Source organism: Camarhynchus parvulus, chromosome 1A, assembly GCF_901933205.1.
Source record: "Camarhynchus parvulus chromosome 1A, STF_HiC, whole genome shotgun sequence".
Lineage (NCBI taxonomy): Eukaryota > Metazoa > Chordata > Aves > Passeriformes > Thraupidae > Camarhynchus > Camarhynchus parvulus.
In genome coordinates this window covers 8,416,518-8,439,798 of record NC_044586.1, presented here as the reverse complement: position 1 = coordinate 8,439,798, position 23,281 = coordinate 8,416,518, and the positions used below count along the sequence as shown (strand labels likewise).

The 23,281-nt window shown below is 40.1% G+C and overlaps 1 protein-coding gene across 1 annotated transcript in view; it reads left to right on the top strand.

Moving 5' to 3' along the window:
• Positions 1-23,281, top strand: part of LOC115909979 (potassium voltage-gated channel subfamily KQT member 1-like) — a 407,425-nt gene that overhangs the window by 192,319 nt on the left and 191,825 nt on the right. The gene's annotated exons all lie outside the window — the stretch shown is intronic.

Below are 23,281 nucleotides of genomic sequence, written 5' to 3'. Positions count from 1 at the left end.
CAGCAAGTCACCAAATAGACCAGTCAGCAAATTCATCAGGTTAATTTCAACTTGTGGTCTTGACATAAATTTGGGAAGTATAAACATTTAATGAATGTGAAACAATTCACAGAAAATTATTGTTTGCATGTCTCTTCCTAAATGTACACAGTGAAAGATTAAAAAGCAACTATCAGCAAACAAATGTTCCTGGTGATGTGGAGAACCCAACAGTCTGGAGCAGGTCAGGAGGGGGGAGAAGGGTGAGGGGATGTTCAGCCCACATTGTTTCAGAAGGAAAGAGGATGCTACAGCTGTAAGAAATTAACACAAAATAAATATTTTAAATACTGATACTGATCAGAGGGGGAAAAAATCCAGACTGGGAACACTAAGATTTTAAGATTGTAGGGCAAGGATTTACAAAAACCTTAGAAGAAAGAAACAGAAGTTACTCATTAGTAGTAAATTTTGCATTTAAGGTTTGTCATCTCTCCCATTAATACAATTCAAGGCAGTATTACTGTAGCTGCACCTTTTTGAATGAAGCTCTACAGACAAATCTCTATCTCAAACACTTCGTGGTTTGAATCCTCAAATTCTGAATCCTTGAATTTGCCTGTCTTGTCACACAAGTAGTCCTTGAGAAATTCTAGACACGTGAACCCATCTCCTTGAGCTCAGGGAGACTCAGCACATCAGATTTGGTGGGTTATGGCCCACATGGGCAAGGATTCAAAAAGATGGGGGAGAGCAAAAATGCCGCATGTGGGAAATCAGCAGGGAATGCTACAAGGGAGCAGGGCTGAACTGTGCAGGGCTGCACCTCCAACTGCACAGAGACATTCTGTTTTTCTTTTGCCTATCAGGATCTTTGATTGCTTCTGACTAATCCTTTCCTATGTGCTCTTTCCTTCTATTTCAATCCACGTTGTGTTCCCACAAGTACAAAAGTGTCATTTCATGTGATTTTGCTGTAGTGAACCAGGGCAAAGCCTTTGTTTTCACAACATGTTATAAAATGTATTCTTTAAATTCTTCATTGATTCTATTAAGCTTTAAAAACAACCCTTTCCTTCCCCCTCCCCACCTTCCCCCACATACAGCAAAAAAAGGAGGTGAAATCCCCCTAGGCCCCCTAGGCAGAGGTCTGGAATGAGTGGCAGGCTCTGCTCAGAGGAGATCCTGGATCCCAGTGGGAAGAGTGGCTGCAGGTCAGGACAGGGGCTCGTTTACAGAGGATGGAGGGGCCCAGGAGTGCCCAGGGATCAGCAGCTGGGCCAGAGCAACACGGGGAGCTCGGGGCATGGCAGAAGGGAGCTCCTGGAGAGCCTCTGGGGGAGAGCCCCAGGGCTGGAAGAGCCAAGGGTGTCACAGGTCAGGACAGAGGGGTTTGGCAGTGGTGCCTGAAGGAGATGGAACAGCAGCTAGATGGAGTTAAGAGGAAAAAAGTGGATATTTATTGAAGTGCCTTCAAAGGCCACACCCTGGCAGGAGCAGAGCCACAGCCGTGGCGCTGCCCAGATGGCTCCAAGCTGGAAGCAAAAGAGGGCTTGATCATGAGATCTCACATTTTTATAAGTTTTAGTCCATTTGCATATAGGAATTAAGTGTCTAATTAATAGCTTCAAATTATGAAGTTTCATCCTCCTTGCTTGCTTGCCCACCCTCCTCTTTTCGCGTTGTTTATGCTTTGGGCCTGAAGTTTGAAGAGATTTTCCTTGAGTCTTCAGCTAGATTAGGATTGTTTTGTCTTCACCACCCTGTGAAAAGATCCTGGTAACACTTAATATAAAGCTAAAGCTGCACACCAAAGCAGAACAGGAAAACTTAAAACCTAAGGTATCAGCAGAGCTGAGCAAGGTTGCCATGATGGGAGCGACCAGGTACTGGCACGGGTGTGTGGGAAAGGGCTGGCCTTGCTCTGAGTGAAATTCTCTTGCTCCTGCTCCTTGATGAGTGCTCTCTTTACCCCTGAAATAATTGTTTTTAAAGCCTTCTCCTCTATAGTCTTAAAATGGTTTTTAGGTATGGCAGAGAGGTGACCCTACCAGCTCCGGCGCTGATCACATTTTGTGTTGTTTAAATCAGCGATTTAAAGCCAAAGCAAAACAGACTTCTCCAAAGATCTTGGGAGTCCTGGGTTTACCAAACTCCCAGGCTGCAGAGACTCCACAAAGTCTGCAGCTGAGGGGAGAAGTCTCTGTGGATTCCCTCGGGGCTCAGGGCAAGATCCAATAAACAGCCTGAGCTCTGGGGTATCGGGCTGTGATCTGCTAACCCTTACAATAATGCCTTGCACTAATTACGAGGTAACCCACATGGGCTTAGATGAGGTCATTGCACTCTCCAGTAATAGATGTTAGAGCATAAAGTTTACCTCTTCATGTGGGTGGATTTTCTATCAGCAATACCAGGGCTTTGTGAATAGTTGTCTGAGCTGCTCATCAAAATAAAATGAGAAATGTGCTTTGAGGGAGGATGGAATTAAAAACATGAAGTTAACAATTGTAAATCTAGGTGTAGAGCTAGTTAAATAATTTCTGACCTCTTCTTTTTCTCCATTTTCTTCCCTTGCAAAAGTTTGGGAATTATTCAAGTTTTATGGTAAAGTGTTCTAGATTGTATTGATTCCGTCTTTTTTCAGTACATGAACAGTAACCTCCAGTAACATTTAATTTCATGTGAATAAGGAGAAATAAAGAGGAAAAATAATTATAACTTCACAGTTATTATATGTTTACTGAAAACTATGGGTTTTACTACATATTAGGTATATTCTTATCCATCAAGGGATATCCTTGATGTTGTATCCTGCCATACTTAAAATACTGAAATCCAAGTTTAATGATCAATTGGCATATTATTTTTTTAACCTCCTACTATAAAAATAATAATAACATCATTATAGCAGTGCAAGGATACATTTAAGATTACTATTATGTTGGAATAAGTAACATAAAATATTTTCTGGCCATCTGTAAGTCAGTCTAAATGCAGTATTCTATCTCAAGTTATTAAGTCAGTGTCCTCAGCCTAAGGAATAAATTATGTCCCAAAATGTAAATTAAAAAAAAATGCAGACAAAAGATTTGGTTAATCTGATCTTCTCTCATGTTTCTGGGATGTATCTGAGTTTTCATTCCATAAATTTTCTGGCTTGCATTGTGCAGAGAGTTTTTTCTTCCCTTCCTCCCCTACTCTCTATTATCAACAATAAACACTTGCACTGCAAATGTCAAAATGTGTGTGTGTGTGTGTGTGTGTGTGTGTGTGTGTAAATGCTTTGCTGGAAAACACAAATTCCTCCTGTGCCCTGGCTGAAATGCTTTGCTGGGCCCTGTCACAGCGGCCCCAGGTCCTGTAACAATATTCAGTATAACAATGGACAGGATCCCACTGAAATATTTCATTGAGGGGGCAAATGAAGAAAGGCAAGTCTTGTAGGTATTCCTTGATGCACTCCCAATGATCCTTTCCATCCAGAAATGTGAGGAGCCCTAGGAGAATGCTTTTTTTGGCATAGTTAGATGTCCAAAAAGAACACTCCTTGTTCTGAAGTGGTCTCGTTGTTGGCTAATACTGTGACATACTGGTGGTTCACATTGCTCCTTGCCCCTCAGATTGCTCACAGTTCCCTCATGGCTTGAACTGCATGATAAACACTGGAAATTCTTGCTTCTGCTTGCCTGCACACTTCAGGGCCAATTCCTTCATCTTCAAGAGCAAAACACCTCAATAACATCTCTTCTGGCCTTTCATGCCTTTCCTAACCTTGCTTATTTTTCTTTACAGAACACAACTCTTTTTTCGCATGCTCTGCTTCTCTCCAGGCTGGGTAACTCCTCTCTGCTCCATCATGCTCCATCCTCCTCTCTTCACTTACATCCCTCCCGGAGCCTTTGCCTCTCAGAAACCCTCTGGTGATGACTCACAGCAATAAAAATGTCAGATCCCTCTTGCTCTTCTCTGGATCTACTCTGAACCATGTGGAAAGTCATGGAAGAGGGAGGCTTACCCTCCTTTCTGTCAAAGGCCAAAAGACCCTAAGAGCAAAAAGAGGGGAAAGCTGTGATGGAAATAAATTTTAACAATACTAAAAGGCATGGTTCTAATGCACTCATGTTTTTGCTGGGGTGTGACATTAAGTACAATGATTCTATTTTTAAATATAGATGGGTAATAAGGGACTGGTTTAAATAAGCAAAATATGCATTTACAGTCACTTGGTTTACTAGTAATCCTGGAAAATGCCAGTTTAGAAACACAGCTGAAACGTGTGTCTGTGCATTTGAACACACAAAAAGGTGTTCTGGGTTACAGAGCTGTTTTCCTTCAATTTTTTGGGTCTACCAAAAAAGTGTTTATTGTGGAAAATAGAGGAGATCAGAGGAAAATAGAGCTGAGGGAACTACTCTGTTTCCTTTCTAAGTTCTCACCAGCAATTTTACTACAGCTGAATCTGCAGGGTCATCCTTTAATTCCTCCATTGCCTAGGCAAGAAATGCAATTCACCACAATTTTAGCACCAGGTAATAATCATTCCATCCACTTTTAGCAAAATGCTCACTTGCATAGTGAAATAAATTGCCTTGCTGAGTAACAAAGAGGTTATTTTTGTCCTGAAGTGCTTTGCTGAGCTACAGACTGTTTCTGGGCTGTAGGCACAGATACCAACAGATTGTGCCCCTTTGGAGCAGATCTGAGCTGGAAACAGGAGAATGCAGCCATACACATAACAGGAAATAGTACATAGTGCAGATAACTCATGCAAAATAAAACAAAGACGTGGCAACTGTGTGTCACTGCACAGTCAATTATAAACATTTCTTTTCTGTGGTTCTGCTGTGAAAAGAAACAAAGTGCAGGCAGTGTTGCTACAGTTTGTCAGATTGCTAGAGAACCACAACTATGACAGACCGAGATTTTCAAATAAGCATTTATAAAAATAGAGTAGATATGGAGTAAAACAAGGCCACATATTGTACATGACTTTTGAAAAAAAAATTGCTGTTAAAAGTCTGATATATTTTTAAAATTCTTAACTCTCAGTCCTTTGTTGGCGTACAAAAACTGACAAGATAAATTAACCATTTCTCCTTTATTTTCACTGAATTTCCATTTCTAATCTCAAGTGTAATGTAACCCAGCCAGCTGCTTCTTTCCCCTCCTTCACAGGGGGATGTTTATTTATATCTATTCACTGAGCTTTAAAATTGCAACCTAAACTTTATGGTAGAGATGACAACATCCTTCTGACTGGTACTATTTCCAACAGCTCATATGTTTGGCCCCAGTTCAGTAAAATGTGGTAATAAGGACTGACAGTCACTAGGAGAAAAAAAGGTCTTATTATCTACCTGGAAAAAAACTGCTCTTGCTCTTCATTAGTGGCATTTGGAGACTCTCCAACCATTTAAACATTTCCATCATTTCTTCTCTGATTGGCTATAAACCCTCAGAAACACAGGGTCTGGTTCTTTTTTGTTGTAATGGTCAGAAATCCAGGGTGTGAACAAGCAGGTAGTCAATATTGACCCACATAACTGTGAGAATACTCAGAATATTAGCAGTCCTTAACACTTGACCTAATGATGCAAAAAATCTTGTCCTATATATCACAACCACTCCAAGATTCTGTATGGGCTACTTGACAGCTGTGACTTGAGGAGAAAGAAAATCTCAGCCATCTCAAAATTTGCTTTACTCTCTGCTCATTTTCTACCCTTTCCCACTCCAGTCTGAGTACATTGGCTCAAGAGATCCTCCAGCATCCACTTCTTTTCCTGGATCTTCTGTAATACCACAGAGATTGTGATCATCATTATGCTTCCACAGCATGCACTAATAGTGTGTGACTGTGCTTTGCAGAATACTTAATTCTACATCAAATGGAAGTGAGTTTTGGCATCTCCCGTGGTTAGGAGCATCTTAAAATCTAATTTATGCCCTTTGAAGGTTTTGTGTTGGGCTCAGGTCTGGGAAGGACAACATGTGGGCAGGCTATTCTTGTAATTAATTGTTTGCTTTCTCTGGCTGCTCTGAGAATCTGGTCTTTGTCCCGTGTATCTGATAATGTCATGACTCTAAGGTTCTTTATAGCCACAGAAGCTAATGTACCTTAATGCATTTATATTTCAGAGTCTTCAGATGGGCTCCAAGCTGGGGTCTTGTTAACAGAAACCAGAGCAGGGTGGAAGCAGCCTTCCTGATAACCACACATTCGAGGCCTCTCGTTGTGACTCTTCTCTCTTGCTGTTCCCGTGACCTCTCCCATTCCCCTCACAGTCTAATCATCCTTATTACAGTAACAAACATCTTGCATTCTCTAATCTATTATTTCTAATCTCACCATTTGTGCTCTTCTAGAATGTCACTTTTATAAACAGAGTGCTTCTGTTCCCAAAGCACAGGCATCCACCATGAGAGTGAGTGAGGAACCTTCTTAGGCTCTGAGAGATTTAGGGCTCATAATTAACTTCCAGGTGTAAGGTGCTGGCTTTAAATATGGAGCAAGGGAGTGTTAAAATGTAGATCACAAACAGCAACATGAGAAGAAGTTGCTGTTATTTTTGCCCTTTTGAAATGCTTGGTTTAAAAAGCAGCAGCAATGGGCTCACTGCAGTTAGAATCTCAGCTAACACGAAGTACCACATGGAAATGCTGAACATCAGAGCCCCCCGGGATGATTCAGCCTTTCCATCAGCATCTCTCACCAGCAGGATTCCCACCTAAGAGCACACTGAATAAAGAGTCTGTCCAGCCTCATCACCTGCCAGTGATATGGATACTTTAAGAAAAATAGAAGAGGTACCCAGTGATACTTGCTCGCTTTCCCAGCACCTGTGGCTTAGAATTTCTCAGATCTCGCATAAATATTTATTCTATATGTTCAGTGAGTTAGATGCACCCAAATACACGCTGTGGAGTTAGTCTAGGCATGTTCAGTTAAGTGTTCTGAGACGTGGAGGTGTCAGGTTTCCTGTCTGTGCACTGGTGTTCCTGGAAAAACTTACAAATTTAATACTGTGGGTCTGCTGTATGTGCAGCAGTATTTCCTTCCAGGAGTCTGATACAGGTAGCAAATACAAGAGGGACATAAAAAGAGAACAGACAAAATCTCTGCTTGAGGAAAAGCACTAACAAAAAGCTGTGTTCATTCTGTCCAAGCAGGACTGTCAGAAGCTCACTTCTATCAAAATGATTCTCAGCACTGTAAACAGCTGTTCAGTCTCCAAATTACACTTTTTACCTGCTCATCAACAGTTATCAGGGCTGTACCATAAACCTGGGTTGTGTTCAGCCATGATAATGGGTGCATTTGATGTCTTTGACCATTTTCTGCACAATTTAACCCAGACTGAGATCTAATGTTGAATAATAATTTGCAGATTCATCCATGCTCAATAAAAAGAACCTCATTTCTGGCATCTCCCAGTTTAAGCAGGTGAGAAGGGCAGCAAGAAAGGGAATTTCACCAACCTAATTATCTAGAGACATCAAAACAAAGCTAGTAGGCTATTAAAAGTCAGTTGGGAGAAAAAGGCAATGAAGAGAAGCACGCAGGGCAGCAGAAAGCAAATATATGATGGGATGAAAGAGAATGGGAGTTAAAGCAAGTGGTCCTTTGTCAGCAAAAGCAAAGAACATAAAACTAGAAAATACCATGGGATCATCAGAATGGCAGCTGGATGTCCTTATCACTCATATTATAACAGCTTTTAAACGGGTGGAAAAATCCTAACTGAGTAACCATTCTTTTTTTTTATTTTTAACAAAGCATATGACTTTCACATTCAGAGGTTTCATTATAACCTCTGGCAACTAAGTGCTAATGGGTTCAGTTTTCATGTCTGCACTTCAGAGTGAAAAAAGGGTCAGAAATGAGTTGCATTTTTTCCTCTTCTCATTTAAAAGAAATGATATTTTGACTTGGAAGGAGCCAAGTGCAGTTCACGTGCTTGGTTTCCTCTGTGCTGCACATAAAAACAGGAAAAGCCAGTCTTTTGGCTGTGCTTCTTTTTATTGTTGGTTGTTTGACATGTTTTTCTATTACAATTCACAGCAGGGAGCGTTTATCTCCGTTATAAAAACCAGTTGGGCCATTGTTAGGAAGAAAGCTGCACTTCCCAGGAGGAAGTTAAGTGTCTCTGCAGTGTGGTAGGAAGGCATTCTGCAGTGGAAGCCAACGTGTGTTGGTGCTGGGGCACTCTGTGCTTTTTGAAGGAGGTGCTCAGCCACTCTCTGAGAAATGTCAGGTCTGCTTCGCTTAAAAAAGCAAATATTGCATCTTAAGTTTTCTTTTTCTACCTCCTCCTTCCTTCTAAAACAGTTAGAAATATAGTGTTGTCTTATTAATGTTTTTTTTTACAGTCCTAATGTTGAAAGCTCATTTTGCCATTTTTCCCCAAACACAAATTCCTTAAACATTCATATGAAACATAGTCAATATGGTTTTGTAGCTCAGAGGTGTGTGTTGATTCCAAATTAGGCCATGGGATTTGATTCTACCAGTCAGTCTTTTGGCCAAAGCTTGGGTGGCTTGACACCTGTGAGAAGACCCATAAGTTAAATTCATTCCAGGTTGAATAATTATGATTTTGTCTGTCTATATCAAATAATAAAATGAATTTTAAATATCATCCAAATCATGTATCAAAGATAGAAATCTCAGACTGTGTGAAATTTCCTCAGTCAGGAATCAGTATCTGTTCTTTTCAGCAACATTCTCATCTGAAGTCAAACTTTGCATTTGCATAATGTTATTGTCAAAATCTGAATGAAGAACACCGAAAGTAAGATTTTCATCTTGATTTATATTGTATGACTTGGTCATATATGTGGTAGGGTTTAAAATACATAATTGAATTATTCAGCCTTCTTTTTAAGTAATATACCCATTGTACCAGATAGTTAGAGTTTGTTAATTTATTGGGTTAATCAAATTATTGTGAAATGCTGTATTTATTATATTAATATTTGTCTTGGATGAGTATTTGTTTTTATACATGGCTTACAAGCCAATAACAGTAACTTTAAGACTAGGAAGCAAAATAAGGATAAAACGTAACTGGATTCTCACCTTTTAAACTGCTGGTCTGATGCTTCATTTTGTGCACTTGCTTTTGGGCTCAGTTTGACCTTTGTAAAATATACAAAAACTAGGAGACCAGACTGCAGAGTTCATATTCAGACTTCTGCCTTGGATACTGGGATTTCTTTAATACATTGGCTCTTCAACTGGTGTTTTTGTGCAAAGGCTGTGAATTGCCTGTGAAATTTCCATTGTTCCTTACGACTTTTGTTCTTTTAATAAGTCCTCAACAATTCAGCGTACTAGATTGCCTCTGTGGGAAAAATATTTATTCCAAGAGATCTCACAAAGATAAAAAGCTCATTGAATATAGCTCTTCAGTTCTGGCTGAGGCAAAATAGCAGTACAAGACAAATAATTGGTTCTAATGAAAAAAAACAAATACAAAGCAAACAAATTCCAGGGGGGTTTATTTTAGTTTGTTTCACTAAGACTTAAGAATTCCATATATCAAGAATTACAAACTTCCTGATCAAACTGTATTAAAAGTCCAGAGTCCATTTCACACTTAAACTCTTCTGTGTTCCATGTATTTTTATCTGAAGTTATGCAACACTGTGTCCATGGGTAAATCATCTAAAAGTATTAAAAGCTACAGATATCCAGCATTTAAATCATCAACTGACATCCAATTCATTGTACAAAAATAAAAAAAAAACCAACATTTTGGTAGCTCTTGATGCAATGTACAATATAGGGTTTTTTGCTTGCATGAACTGTAATTGGGCAGTTTTGGCACAGTTTCTTGCTTATAAAACTTACATTGAGATAGAAGTGACAAATGTTTGAGACTGAAGTAATTCTACTTCTATTTCTGGAATAGAAAAGGACCTAGAAATCTTTGGAATTTTTAGATGGTGAAGGCACTTTTGCATTGATACAAATTATATTGTAAGTCTAAAATGTTAAGATTTAACTTTGTCGATCAAGGGGTATATTTAATACGAGGGTTCAGAGCTTTCCAGGAGAAGAAATTCATTCCCTGGCAATGGATAAATTCCAAAAACATTTTGAAACAGAGATCAAAGTGATTTTGTGGCCTTGCTAGGTTTGCATCCATTAGCAAAGGTTACTCCTAAAGAGCAAATACTTGCCTTTGAAATGAAGTAGACTGCCTCAGGTATCAGGTGTTTCCAAAAACGTTCCCCACAGAGAAATACCAAAAAAAATTCTTTATCTCCCCTTTCAAGGCATATTAGTTTGTCTATAAATCCATATCATCCTAAAGTGTATTTTAGGAGGAAAGTAAAAATATTTCCAACAAGGCTGCTTAATCTATTTGCTTACTATTTGCTACCTCCTCCTTAAACTGTTTTTTATCTTGACATGAAAAAATAAATGAATGATTCATTAGGCTTCAGTGTATTCCTCCTTCTTGGAAGCATTTCTTGGAAGAAACTAAAAATTCTGCTGGAGTCTGCAATAATATTCTCACAGAGTTCAGAAATGGGTAGTTCACACAGGATGGAAATTAATTTGAAAAGAAATTCAGGATAATATTGAAAACTCAATACAGATATTTCACTGAAACTTGGAAAGTAAAGAGAATACCCTTGAAGATAAGAATATAAAACAAGTTATTGGTGACATTATGAGGAACAACTGGGTAAAATTTCACTAACAAACATGATCACTGTTATCTGTTTCCTGTCTCTAAAATATTTTAAACATCTTCCCATTTTGAAAATAAGTAAATGAAAATGTGCTATATTACGTGCAACAAAAATCAGCTCTAACAGATTAACTGTAGGTTCCATTAACAGACCCAAAGCTGATCTTTAGCCTTCAGTTTGTGTAGCTCTGCCCCTACATGCATTTTCATTGCTGGCTTTGCCTGCTCTAACTGTGCATTAAAATCTGCTGTCATAATAAACTCTTCAACAACAACAAAAAAAACCAGCAAAGCTTCTCACAAGTAAATTCAATCCCTCTTGCAATTTACCTAATTTGGTTCCATCTTGCTTGTCACTATTGTTATTTTTCTGTAATGCAATAGCATCTGTAGGTCCCCTGCAGGATCAGGGGCTGGCTGTGTCAGACGCTGTGTAAATAGACAGGGAGAGACAGTCCCTGTCCCTGAGCACCCGCAGTCTAAATAGACCCAGTGGGGAGGGAAGCAGGAGGATGGAGCACTGAAGTGATTTTGCCTGAGGTCACACAACAGTTCATTAGCAGTTTTTGGGAAAGAAACTGGTCTTTCTGCTGCCTTTCCAAAATCCTTTCCGTAAACCTCTCATATGCTGATTGAAATTTTCTTAAACACTTGCAGTCATAGTGTTGTCCTTTACTTGTATTTCTGTGTAGTGTGCTGGGTGATTTTCATGCCACAAAGCTGATCCCACTTCCTTTATGTGATATTGGAATACAGCTTGCCAGCCTGATGGGCCTCTGGGGTTTTTATTACCTCATAAATGGAGATTCTGCTCCAAAGATTCTCAAAACCTGAGCAACCTGACCTAACTTTGACATTAGCCCTGAGCTAACAAGGGATTGAGCTGCACTTCCAGCCTGGATGAGTGTACAATTATGATTTTAGTGGTGACTAAGTTACTTCATTCTTACACTTTTTTTTTATAGCTCTGGCAGAACATCATCTAATTCTGAGGGAGTTCATGTTACCCATTCTGTCAACCCAGCACCCTTTGCATGTAGGAAGGAACTTTTCTGAAGAAAAAGTTCAGAGCAATATTTTCTTTAGGAACGCTTCTAAACACTGACAATTCTGTCACTGCTATGTATTCTGTTCCCTTGTTTTCCACCCTCTCTTACTCTTTCTTATCAAGGAAGTCTGAATGAAAGGGAGACCTTTCCATCTGAAGAGTTAATCTCACTCTTGTAACTGTCCCTCACCTGAAGCCCTGAATTATGTCCACAGGAACATTTGTGAAAGGCTCACACAGAGGGTAATGACAGTGGGAGCAGATGGAATCCCAGGAAACAAAGATACAATTCTCATATGAACCCATCTCCAAAAAGAATGCAAAGAAAATATATTCAATGCAAACACTCCTTTAGTGAAACCTTATGGTCATGAAGTCAAAGGCACAAAAGTCAGAAGTTTCAGCAGTAGGGTTTTGTGGTTTTGTTGCATTTTTTCATTAAACTTTAGCTTTTGTGTCTGTTTTGCCACAGTGGATCTGAGTTAATATCTGAGCTAAAAGTTTGTATTCTAAATTTCTGACACAAAGCCACCTCTCTTAGTCACCGTGGCTTAAGTTTGCAAACTATGAACATAAGTATATTAAAAAACCCAAAAAACTGAAACTAAATTTCTCTGTGAACACTGATTTGAGCTTTCTGTCTTTCCAGGTGTAAAAAAACATCTACATTTATGTTACATGAATAGAAACCTTTCGTACTGAGTTTTTTCTTCAGTGCTTTTGGTGTTTTCTATAGTGGGACAGTATGTCATCTATCCATTTAAACTTCTTTAGTTCTTCATTGAGTTTGCAATCAGCTTCTTGGACAAAGGTAGGGCCTCTGAGGAACCCACAGTAACCAAGATCAGCAGGAAAGCTGCACAGACATCTAAGCCTAGCCTGACTCCCAGTTTGGTACAAATTCCTCTTGCGTGGAATGGGTCCTGTGCAGGTTAGTTCAGGCCTTTGACACACAAAGTTTTCAGTGTTCTCATTGTTGACTCTGCAGTGTGCTCTCATGCCTGAAGAAAGGAACACCTGTGGTGGCTTCAGTTTTTTCCTTCCCAGCTCAGGCTGCTTAGTGGCTGAATTACCTGGCCAGCCCATCTCCAAGTGTTTCAGCCTCCCACCTTTGTGAATTCAACCCAGGCTCTTGATTTCCCTACCACCTTTCTCTAGCTGCAAGAATAGGCTGGCTGTTTGGTTTAGGATTATTCTAATGTTTGTGCAGTGACCCAGATTTGAAATGAGTACAGGAACTGAAGCTTCCCTACTGTGGTGCTATTTTTACTGCATGGAATTTTCTTTACATTAAGAAAAAAATTGCACTCACCTGAGTTTTATTGCAAAAGCCAACATAAATCAGGTAAGGGAGACTGTAGTGAACTTTCTCCATTCTCAGCTGAATGTAGTGCAGAAGATAATATCTGAGTATATTTTCACTCGTTTTGAAAACTCCAGCAATCCTAGTGTAATGCTGATGCATAGAGACTTCAACTGAGTTTGTGAAGGTACCTAAGATATGGCATTCCTAAACTCTCCTGGTTGGAGCTGCCACAATGACATTATTTTTTAAAATTTTGTCAGCAATTTCTATTTCTGGAATGCATTTGCTGTTGTTCAAGAAACAAAAATTTACTTTAGCAGTAATGACACAGTGACATCCTATCCTTGATTCAACACTTGAGTTGTAAAACTGTTCAGTGGGCCAGCAGGAAAGGAGATACAGAAAAATAGTATATAACATTTTTTTTTTTTCTCTTTCCTGTCTTACCAGAATCTATTGCAATGGAAAATAGAAAAACTCTGTGTAGTGATTTGGTTTTTGGAGATCTGTCTCTAATATAGGTGTGACTACTGGTGTTCTTGATTCTTTTGTCTTGAGCAACACCTGAGATGACCTTAAGTTTGCTGTGTTTAGAGGTGAAACATGAACTACAAGAAAATTGTGTTAAGTCTGGAAAGAAGAACAAAAATATGCCCTTGCCCCTTAAAAAAAAAAAAATTAAAATTGACACAAGCCCAAGGAGCTGTTGCTTGCTGCTGATGGGAATGAGAGGAAGAAAAACTATTTCCATCTGCTGGGAAACACACTAATGCTGCAAGGGGAAAAAGTATTTGGGCAAATCTAAAAGATTTATGGTGATTAGTAAATTGCTGGAGTAAATTCCTAAACCTGAATGTGTGCTCACAGCCTGTGAATCTCTCTGTGCTCTTCCCTTGGCACTGGGCAGCTGCTCAGTGTGTACAGCACAGGCACCCCGAGGGATGTTGGCATCCAGAGGTGTGGGATTCCTGCAGAGAAGCCAGGGGGGAGCAAGCTTTGGCAGCTGGCATTTGCAGGTAGTTGTGATGCCTTAGGATTTTAGCCTTTATATATTTTTCATACATTTGTAATCCTGCAATTCTTTAGTGTTTAAAGCTCCATAGCCTGTCAGCAACTGTTGTCCTGACTCAAGGATACCTTACTGCCTCAGGCCACCAAAAGTTATAAACAAAGTGAGTTTGGGGTGAGAAAACTGGGGATACATGACTTCATTACCTAATGCTGTAATTGGAGGATTAACCCCTAATATGTAAATGGACCAAGCTTATATCTGTGTGCAAAACTTGCGACCATCGTCCTTCTTGGGTGTAGCCTCTGAGAGGCTTTTGGGTGCCCAAGGTTTTCATATTGAAGACCTTTAATAAATACCCATTTTTATTCTCTTAATCTTGTCTAGGCTCTGTTTTAGGTAGCCTCTCCAAGGTGTCAGTCAGGGCCAGGCAGCGTGAGCAGGGTGGGGAGCAGGGGCTGCAGTGAGGAGCCTTCTCCCAGCAGAATGAGGTGTGAGGTGTGAGTGTGAGCTGGGCCCAGGGGTGTCTGCAGCTGTGCTGAGCTCCTGAGAAAGCTGAGAGCTCCTGGGGACTCAAACTCACCTGACCGTGGTCTTTAGGTGGGGAATTGGAGGAGGGGAAACAGCTTTTCATGAAGACGCACATGAAAGTGCTGATACTGTGCCTGTGATTTGGGGGCTGTTTGGAACCTTCCTGAGGGAGAGCTGCTGCCATTGAAGGGACTTTTGTGTGAGCAGAAATGGTGGTGGAGCTTCCACTGTGAGTGGCAAAAGCCATTGGGAGTCTCCAGGTGGGGCTGAACTCCTGACTGAGGTGTTGGCCCCCTCAGAAATAGATCTGGGACCACCCATTGCTCTGAATGCTGCATTCGTTTTCTGGCTTGTGAGGAGTCAAATTTATTAACAATTTGTGTGCTTCGAGTTTTGTGTGCTGGGCAGCACATCCTGCTCTCATTAGTGCTAATTGCAATAGGAAATATGCACATAATCCCCCATCCACTGCCATTTGCCTCTAACAGTAAAAGTTTCTAGAAAACAAAATTAAAACATGTATGTTATAAGAGCAAATGCTTACAACTTGACTTAATTTCACCTTAGATCTCAGTGTTTCCTAAAATGTTAAACTTCTTGGTATTAATCAAGTCAAGCTGGTTAAATTTGCCTTTTGATATCTAAAATGGAACTCTGTTTTATAGCTTGAAAGATTGTTTTTTAAGAATATAATGTTTTGAGAACCTTTGACTGGTCTGTAGTAAAATATTTTACTGCAATTTCATTTTCCTGAACAAATATTTTTAGAACATTAACAGAAATTTATGGCATAAATTTCAAAGCCTATCTTATAATTTCATGTACAAATATTTATATACGTGGTCCCAAGGAAGTTAAAAGTGTAATGTTTTTATAGAAAATATACAATACAGCATATACTCTCCATACAGTATATATTATCTAAAATGAGGGAGGAGGGAAGTTTCTTTCAGTATCTCCCAGAAAATATCTTTCATTTAGAATACAGCTGATAAATGTTAGCAAACTGAAATTTTATTTTGTAGTACTGATACACCAAGAAACTCAAATACAGAATTAAGAAGGTGATTTTGATGGAAAAGCAAAACAGTGACTGAAACTTTAGGAACAATGTGTGTTGTAGAGGGCAGCCTTTAGTCACTAAATCTTCTGTCCCACACATCATCTGTTCAAATTTATTGCTTTTCACAGTGAACAGTCAGAAGTTGCTACTCACAGAATATTTGGGGAGAAGTTTTGTAATGCAACTTAAACCCAGAGTTTAATCCTTGCTTCAACCCCTCATCCTTCTGTTGATGGTTAAATCCTAGACCTGAACTAAACTCCCTCTGACCCTCAGTGAGGAGCGTGCCAGTGCCCTGAGCTCAGCATAAGGAGATGTGTTCTACCTTGCATATAATGTAAATAATATTTATGTAAGCCAGCTCCCAGCCAGCCAGTTCAAGTGCCCTCGTTCTCAAATCAGCACAGGCTGTTTTCACTGCTAATTTGCCCTCCTCCCCTGCCAGATGCAGTTACAGCACTTGCTTCTCAAACCTGCCAGGCTTCCCCTGTTTTTTCAGAAGCTGTCAGATGCCTTTTGTGGTGTTCCTGAGCTGAAGGAGTGAGTCAGGCTGAGGTTGAGCCAACACAAATCTCTCCATGACCGATGGGCAGGTCCTGCTCCAGCTGCACATCCCTCCCCTCCCTGCTCTGTCCATCATCCTTGAGATCCAGCTCTGAGCCAATTCACAAAGCTGCATCAGTCTCACTTCAGTGTCCCGGAAAATCATGGAAAAGATGATTCTGGGAGGGATTTAAAAACACCTGGAGGACAGCACAGTCATTGGTCACAGTCAGCATGGCTTCATGAAAGGAAAACCTGATTTCCTTCTACAGGTCCGTCGATACGGACTCTCGGAGGAGATTGCGCTGCTATCCCTGGGTATCCAAGGGTAGCTTGGTCCACTGATCAATTGCATTGGGTCTGGATGCTATTAGCACATTGAGGGGTTGCTCTCAGTCTAGAGGTGTGCTCTAATTTTTGGAGGTTTTGTTTTGCTCCGAGGTCGCCCCAACCGAAAAACGCAGACCAGTAGCTTATGTGTCAGTGAACCCGGTGGTTGAGTATGTGGTTTAAGGTGGTTGCTGGTTTTGAAGTTCCACAGGGTCTTCTTGTCTTATGGGTTTATCCCTGCTTTTGTACAGGGAGATCAATTTCCTCCTGTGTGGCTGATCTAGGAGAGCCAGGAGATGAACTTCTTTTGGACTTTGGCAAAGACTTGGATGTTGTTTCTCACAGGATTCTTCTGGACAAACTGTCCAGCCCACAGCTGGATAACATGATAGATGAGCAACAGGCTCACAGATTGGGCACAAAGGGTGACAGTGGCTGCGGTGACATCAGGCCGGCACTGATCGGGCTTCTGCAGGGCACCATCATCAGCCCTGTGTTCTTCAACTTCCTCAGTAATGACCTGGATGCAGCACCCTGAGGAATACTTACTCAGTTTTCTGATGACACTAAGCTGGGAGGAGCTGTGGGCTCCCTCATGGCAGGGAGGTCCTGCAGAGACCCCCACAAATGGCGGGGCTGGGCAATCACCAAGGGACAGGGCCGGATCCTGGGCCTGGGATGGAGTAGCCCTGGACACACTGGGAGTGAGAGGCTGGAAAGCAGTGCCAGGGAAAGGGACCTGGAGGGGCTCCTGCTCAATGCCAGGTGACATAAGGCCGAAGTGTCCTGGAGCCAGCAGGGACATCCCTGTCCTGGGGGCATCAGGCACAGCTGGGCCAGGAAGGGGATTGTCCTGCTCTGCTCTGGGGCAGCCTCAGCTCGAGTATTGTGTGAAGTTTTGGGTGCCACAATGTAAGAAAGACATAAAGCCATTAGAGTGTGTCCAAAGGAGGGCACGAGGATGGTGCAGGGCCTTGAGGGGAAGCCGTGTGAGGAGCAGCTGAGGGCACTTGGTCTGTTCAGCTGGAGGAGGCTGAGGGCAGACATGGCAGTCACAGCTTCTGCTGAGGGGAACAGGAGGGGCAGGCCCTGAGCTCTGCTCTCTGGGACCAGGGACAGGAGCTGGAAGAAGCCTGAAATACTGTCAACAATATAATGCCACTTTTCAAAGTGTGTCTTACTGTATGACCAAGTCAAACGCTGTAACCCACTGTGGGAAGAGGCTGAGGAGTTTTAATTCTGGTGCTGATTGTTTCTTTAACCGGGATGTGTATTTATGGCTGGTTAATCTAACCAGCTGTTGGATTTTTATAGAGTAAAAGTGAAGTTAGTGCTCTTGCTAGGAATTTGAAAGGACTGTCCAGGAGAAATATTCATTGTTACCAGGAGATATTAATGTCAATACGAAGTCTACCGGCTTTGGAGGTGGGGGGAACCTAATTCTGATTTTTCACAGGAGTGCTCAAGTTTAACAACAGGTTATTCTTAAGGATTTCAAGATTTCAGATTACTATTGAGTTTCTTTTAAATCAGAACTGAACAGAGTAATCTGAGTATACCTCTTACTAATAAGTACTGTGATGTTGGGCAAAAGAAATAGCCCTAAACACTTTGAGGACCATTAACTTTAATTTTTGCCTGATGATGAAAGAATAGTCCAGGCTCTTTGTCTGGGCTTTACAGTATATTTCTTTAGCAGTGAGATGGCTTTGATTTGGAAACATAAAAAGGTTCCAAATTAAGAAGTGCTGCTATAATGCACACTTAATTCTTGAATGGAAAACATCTCATTTGACATCCCATTTCAGACTTTCAATGGCAAGTGTTATGGGATAGAGCAAAGCCTGCATTAAATGAGCAGTTGCTTATTTTTTTAAATGTATTTATGCTTCTGACATAGTCTGTAAAAGTAGTTGATGGCTTGTTTATTTTTGCCCCATGTAAGATATGAATGTAAAGTTTTGCTTCACAAACACAGAATTATCCCATGTAATGTTCACAAGAATAATCAGTCTGGTTCTCTTCCTGAACACCTTTTCTCAGTTATGTTTGTTTTTTTCAGTGCTGTGTAGAAACTTGACTTCTCACAGATATATCTGATTTGCCTCTCATTCAAAAATCCCAATTTGAGCTCTTCTTTTTAAGGGTATATTTCACTTCTGCTAATATTATATGACTCTATCAGTTATTAATGCAGTCAACTCATAAACACAGTTTAGGGGGTACTGGCCTTGGAAGAACTTTCCAGGAGACCAATATATCAAATCAGTTCTGAAGTTCCTTGACCTCGGGATAGAATTACAGGTTTATAATTTACTCAACACTTACATGACCCAGAGAACAAAGGATTGCCAAGTCAGTCAAAACTAAATTACTCCTGACCTTAAATTAGTCATTTTCATGCTATTAAAACTATGGCTAAATCACTCTTGAGAGATTATTTTGAGCTCATAAATAAGGTTTGTATTTTTCCATATTTATGCTCACAACCTAGAACTTTGCATATACTTTAGTGCATGTTTAATTATTTTCTGAAATTCACCAAAGAGCTTAACTCATGGAAGTGAATTAAATGTGGTGTTTTATACATGTATGTGTGTCTCCAAAGTGCCCTATTTTCTTCTGAGCAATATGAAAATATGCAATAAAATCATGCAGAAATAATGAGGATAAATAACTGAAGAACACTCCCTGAACACCACTTTTAATTGCATAATTGGGCTGCCATGTTGCAAACTTTAATTTTGAATATGGTTTGATATCTATCCACAGCCTCTGCTCTCAGGGAAATAACTCATGTACAGAATTACTTGGATGTGGGTTTGCAGAATCAAGCCCTTCATTAATTCTGAACAGATCTTGGCCTATGCAAGTATTTTTCCTCAGTCATTTGGAAAGTTAACTAGTTCCCCATTCCCTAGGTACTTCCATTAAAGAGCTATTTTGGAAGGTGTAGGGGAGGTGTGTAAACACTTCCAGGGTTTAACTTTACAGCTGCCAGGAATGGAAACTGCAGTTTCAAAACCCAAGATGAGGTATCTGAAAAACAACACACAGGGATGATATATTTTTTAAAATTTCCTGTGCATTTTCAAGAGTCTCCATAGTCTGTAATTGTCCATTATCAGTTATCTTGATGACACTTTATAATTCAGGGAAATTATCAGTTATCACTCAGACTCAACAGGTTCACCAGTACAGGTGATTATTCTACAGAGAACACTTTTAAAGATGGGTTTGGGTAGAATAAAATGGTTTTATTTCCCTGGTAGTTCTCACAGCATGAGGCTTGAAAACTTGAGAAAGATTGAAGTGATGACAATAGGAGATTGGGAAAAGAGTTTAAAACTTGAGATTATGGGTCTTCATGGTTAGAGGACTGGTAATAGGAGAGATGAATTGTTTTGTTAAATGTGAAGTAGATAATGCTCAAAACTGTTCCTGTCTGATTCCTGTTTTGTCAGCCTCTGCTTGGTGTCATTTGAAGTCAGGTACCTTTGATTCATGGAATGTTGTGTAAACGTCTGTTGATTTCGATCTGTTCTGGTTTGCACTTCTGCCCTGAGGTTTCCTTTGAGTTTCATGTTTGGGCAAACTGAAATTGTCAAAGAAAATTCACTTTAATTTGCAGCCTTTCAAGTGGTTTTGTTTCGTATCCATGCCAAACCTGAGATTTTGCATAGTTTCATTTTGCATAATAGCCAAGCAAAAAGATAAATTTTGTCAAGCTCCTTAGGAATGGGGTTGAAGTTTATATAGTTTTGTGAACTTTTAGAAAACTACACCTGTAATTCATTATCAAGCCAGCTCAGTGTTGTGAGGACTTGTTGGAGGACAGCAGAATGCTGGGAAACTTGTGTGTAAGAGAATTAAATTAGAGGGAAAGAAGAACATTCTTACTTGAGCTCCAAATGTACAGAGGGTCATGACCTATTTCACTTTTTGGAGCACTGAAATTTTGGGCTTGAGTAAGTGAATGCTTGAGCTGCTGCATCATCTCTGCAGTTCCTTCACATCCAGAATAAAGCCAGTTGCTCCAGGAGAAGATAAAACTGATTTGAGAAAATTTCTATATATCAGTTCCTTGGATAAAGAAAATAATTCCATTTCAGTGGGAGTCCTGATAGCATCATTCCCAGTTTTTATTTCATTCTTACACAGGGCTTCCAAGAGGATTGTTGTCAGAGAACAATCAGTGGGCATGTGTCAAATGAAATAAAGATCCCCTTGTGATTTGGGGTTTTCTTTGTTTGAACATATTTCTGTATCTAGATCTTAAAAACAGCTTTCAGCAGTGCTAACATAATTAATTGTTTATATCAAGTGTTCTAATTACAGCAATTCAGGTGGTTAGCCACCTTAATGAGTGCATAATTATTTAGAAACACTTTTGAATGAAGTACTGGCATCCTCACGGCCCAATTAAAAAAACCCAAACAAAACACACACAAAAAAATCAAAACCCCAAAGGTTGAGACTTTGAAGCACTAATAGCCATTTTCCTGCTAATTAGCTCACCTCCTGCACTTCATAGTAAATGGCTATCTTTTACTTCTATCAGATACTCATTTGCTAATAACTTTCCATGAAAAAAGAGCTGATGATCTTTCAAAAGACGGGGAAAAAAACACTTTAAAATGGACTTTTTCCATGGCAAAACTTAGACGGGCAGTGGAAGTTTTATGAATTTAATTTTGTAACAGAGAAGTGAAAACAAAACTCTTTTGATGCAAGCAGAATTCAGGACATTGTTATTAGTGGAAAATTGTCAAAGTCCATTTCATTATTTGAACTGAGTCTTCCCAGGATAATTTGCTGTTTCATGGGATTCATAGCATGGCTATGGCATTCTTCAGTAGTATCCTGTAAACCAGCTTACATCTTCTCTGAGACATGTGGTCTTCATTCTGCACCAGATGATGCAGTGCAGGGTCTGTCTGCAGGGAAGAGTCCTAGTTACGGGGAGGGGAAAGGGCATAAACCAGATAAAATGTATTCATTTTATAAGAGGATAAAATATTTCTTTTTTTAATCAAAAGTGCATTTAAAATGAAGGGGAGAAAATTGAAGCATATTATCATTTCAGGTTCAAATGCTTTCAGAATCTTTTGTTTCGTAATGACTTTTAAAGTATTTTTCCTTTGTGTTAGGATGGAAACAAAGACAGGAAAATCAGAATTCCCCAGAGCACGGAGGCACAGATTTCCTCACTTACATTGAAAACAGAATTTTTCCTGTTCTTTAATAGTAAGTCACAAGCAATTAATATACGAACACTTTCCTTCTGTTCATCCACTGGCTGAGCTAAAGGTCTGCCAGAAAAATAAAAATGCCAAGAGATAGCATCTTTTCCTTAAAGTAAAGAAAAAATGCACAATCTCTGAACAGAAAGAAGTTTCTCAATGACAAAGTGAAATCTCTTGAAATAAGCAGCTCAGCAAAACTTCTGGTTTCAGTGATTGTTTTCACAAGTGATGCTTGCAATTCTTCACAAGATATTTATTTCTATTGTAAACTATTGATAAGTACTGCATATTTTCAGTATTAGGCAAGTGAGACCTGTAAGATTTTTATGCATGTTCTTACATGAAATACAGGGTGGAAAAATAATACGTGTCTGTGGCCACGTAAAGTTCCCTCTGAGGTTCTATGACTATGATCACTGTTGTCTGCAAAATAGTTCAAGCACACTAATTTTTTTTCTTTTTAAAGATACATGATTTTTGTCTGGATTTGAAATGGCAGTTCCTCCAGTGGCAAAGCAATATCCTTTCTTGGAGCAGGGGTTTGTAGAAACTGGCATTGGAGCTCAAACTGGGTTGTGATGGAAGTTTGCATGGACCTTGTGAGGATATCTGTGGGTTTGAGAAGACCTTGAAAAGGCAAATCTGCAAGTGATCAAATAGGAGATCCCTTTGAGAACCAGTTTTCAAGGGGCTTTTCTGCTGGTATAAACTGATGGTTGTGTCCCAATGCTTGAAACCAAACATTAGCGGAGGACAAAGTAATTTTCTTTGAAGATGGCAAGTTTCAGCCATTCACATCCCATTACCAGGTACTCACAAACACCATTCTGTGTATCCCCCAGCCTTTGTCCCAGCTCAGCATCCAGGTGGGATGCTCAGGATTTCTTGCCATTGTGTGGAGGGCCATGTAATGCTCTGCTGAGTCCTTGTGCTGGGACATCCTCAGGATCCCAGGTGCCACCAAACCTTTTTTGCCTTTGGGAGCTGACAGTGACCAGGATCTTTGATTTCCTCTGTGCTCTGACACCTCTGGGAATGATTAGGGTTTATTTCCTCTACTCTGTCTTCTTACCAGAGTGTCTAAAAACTTCAGCCCTGTTCTGTACTGTCCTACCATCACCTCTTAGTGGCCTTTTTCAGTTCTGACTGAACCTGTTCATTTGTGTTCCTGAGCTGAGTATTTTCAAAAGTTGATCTTAATTATGCTGTGATGTTCATGCACCTGCCACCCTCACAGGGCTTTTTGTGCTGGTGTTCCCTTTCTAACATTTCCACACATAGACCTTCCCATTCATTCTCCATTCTAGCCAGTCTAAGCATTTCCATTTCCATTTCCATTATGAATCTCTGTAATTACTGGTAGCACGATTCAAACCACAGGCAGAAAAATAATGAAAAAAAAAAAGTAGGATTTCAGTCTCCCCTTGCAATTCCACTGAGAGAAGTACTGTACTCTCTCTTCCCCACACCAGAGCCTGGTTTCCCTGCCAGGCCATGGGCAGTGCATCTGGCACCCCTGA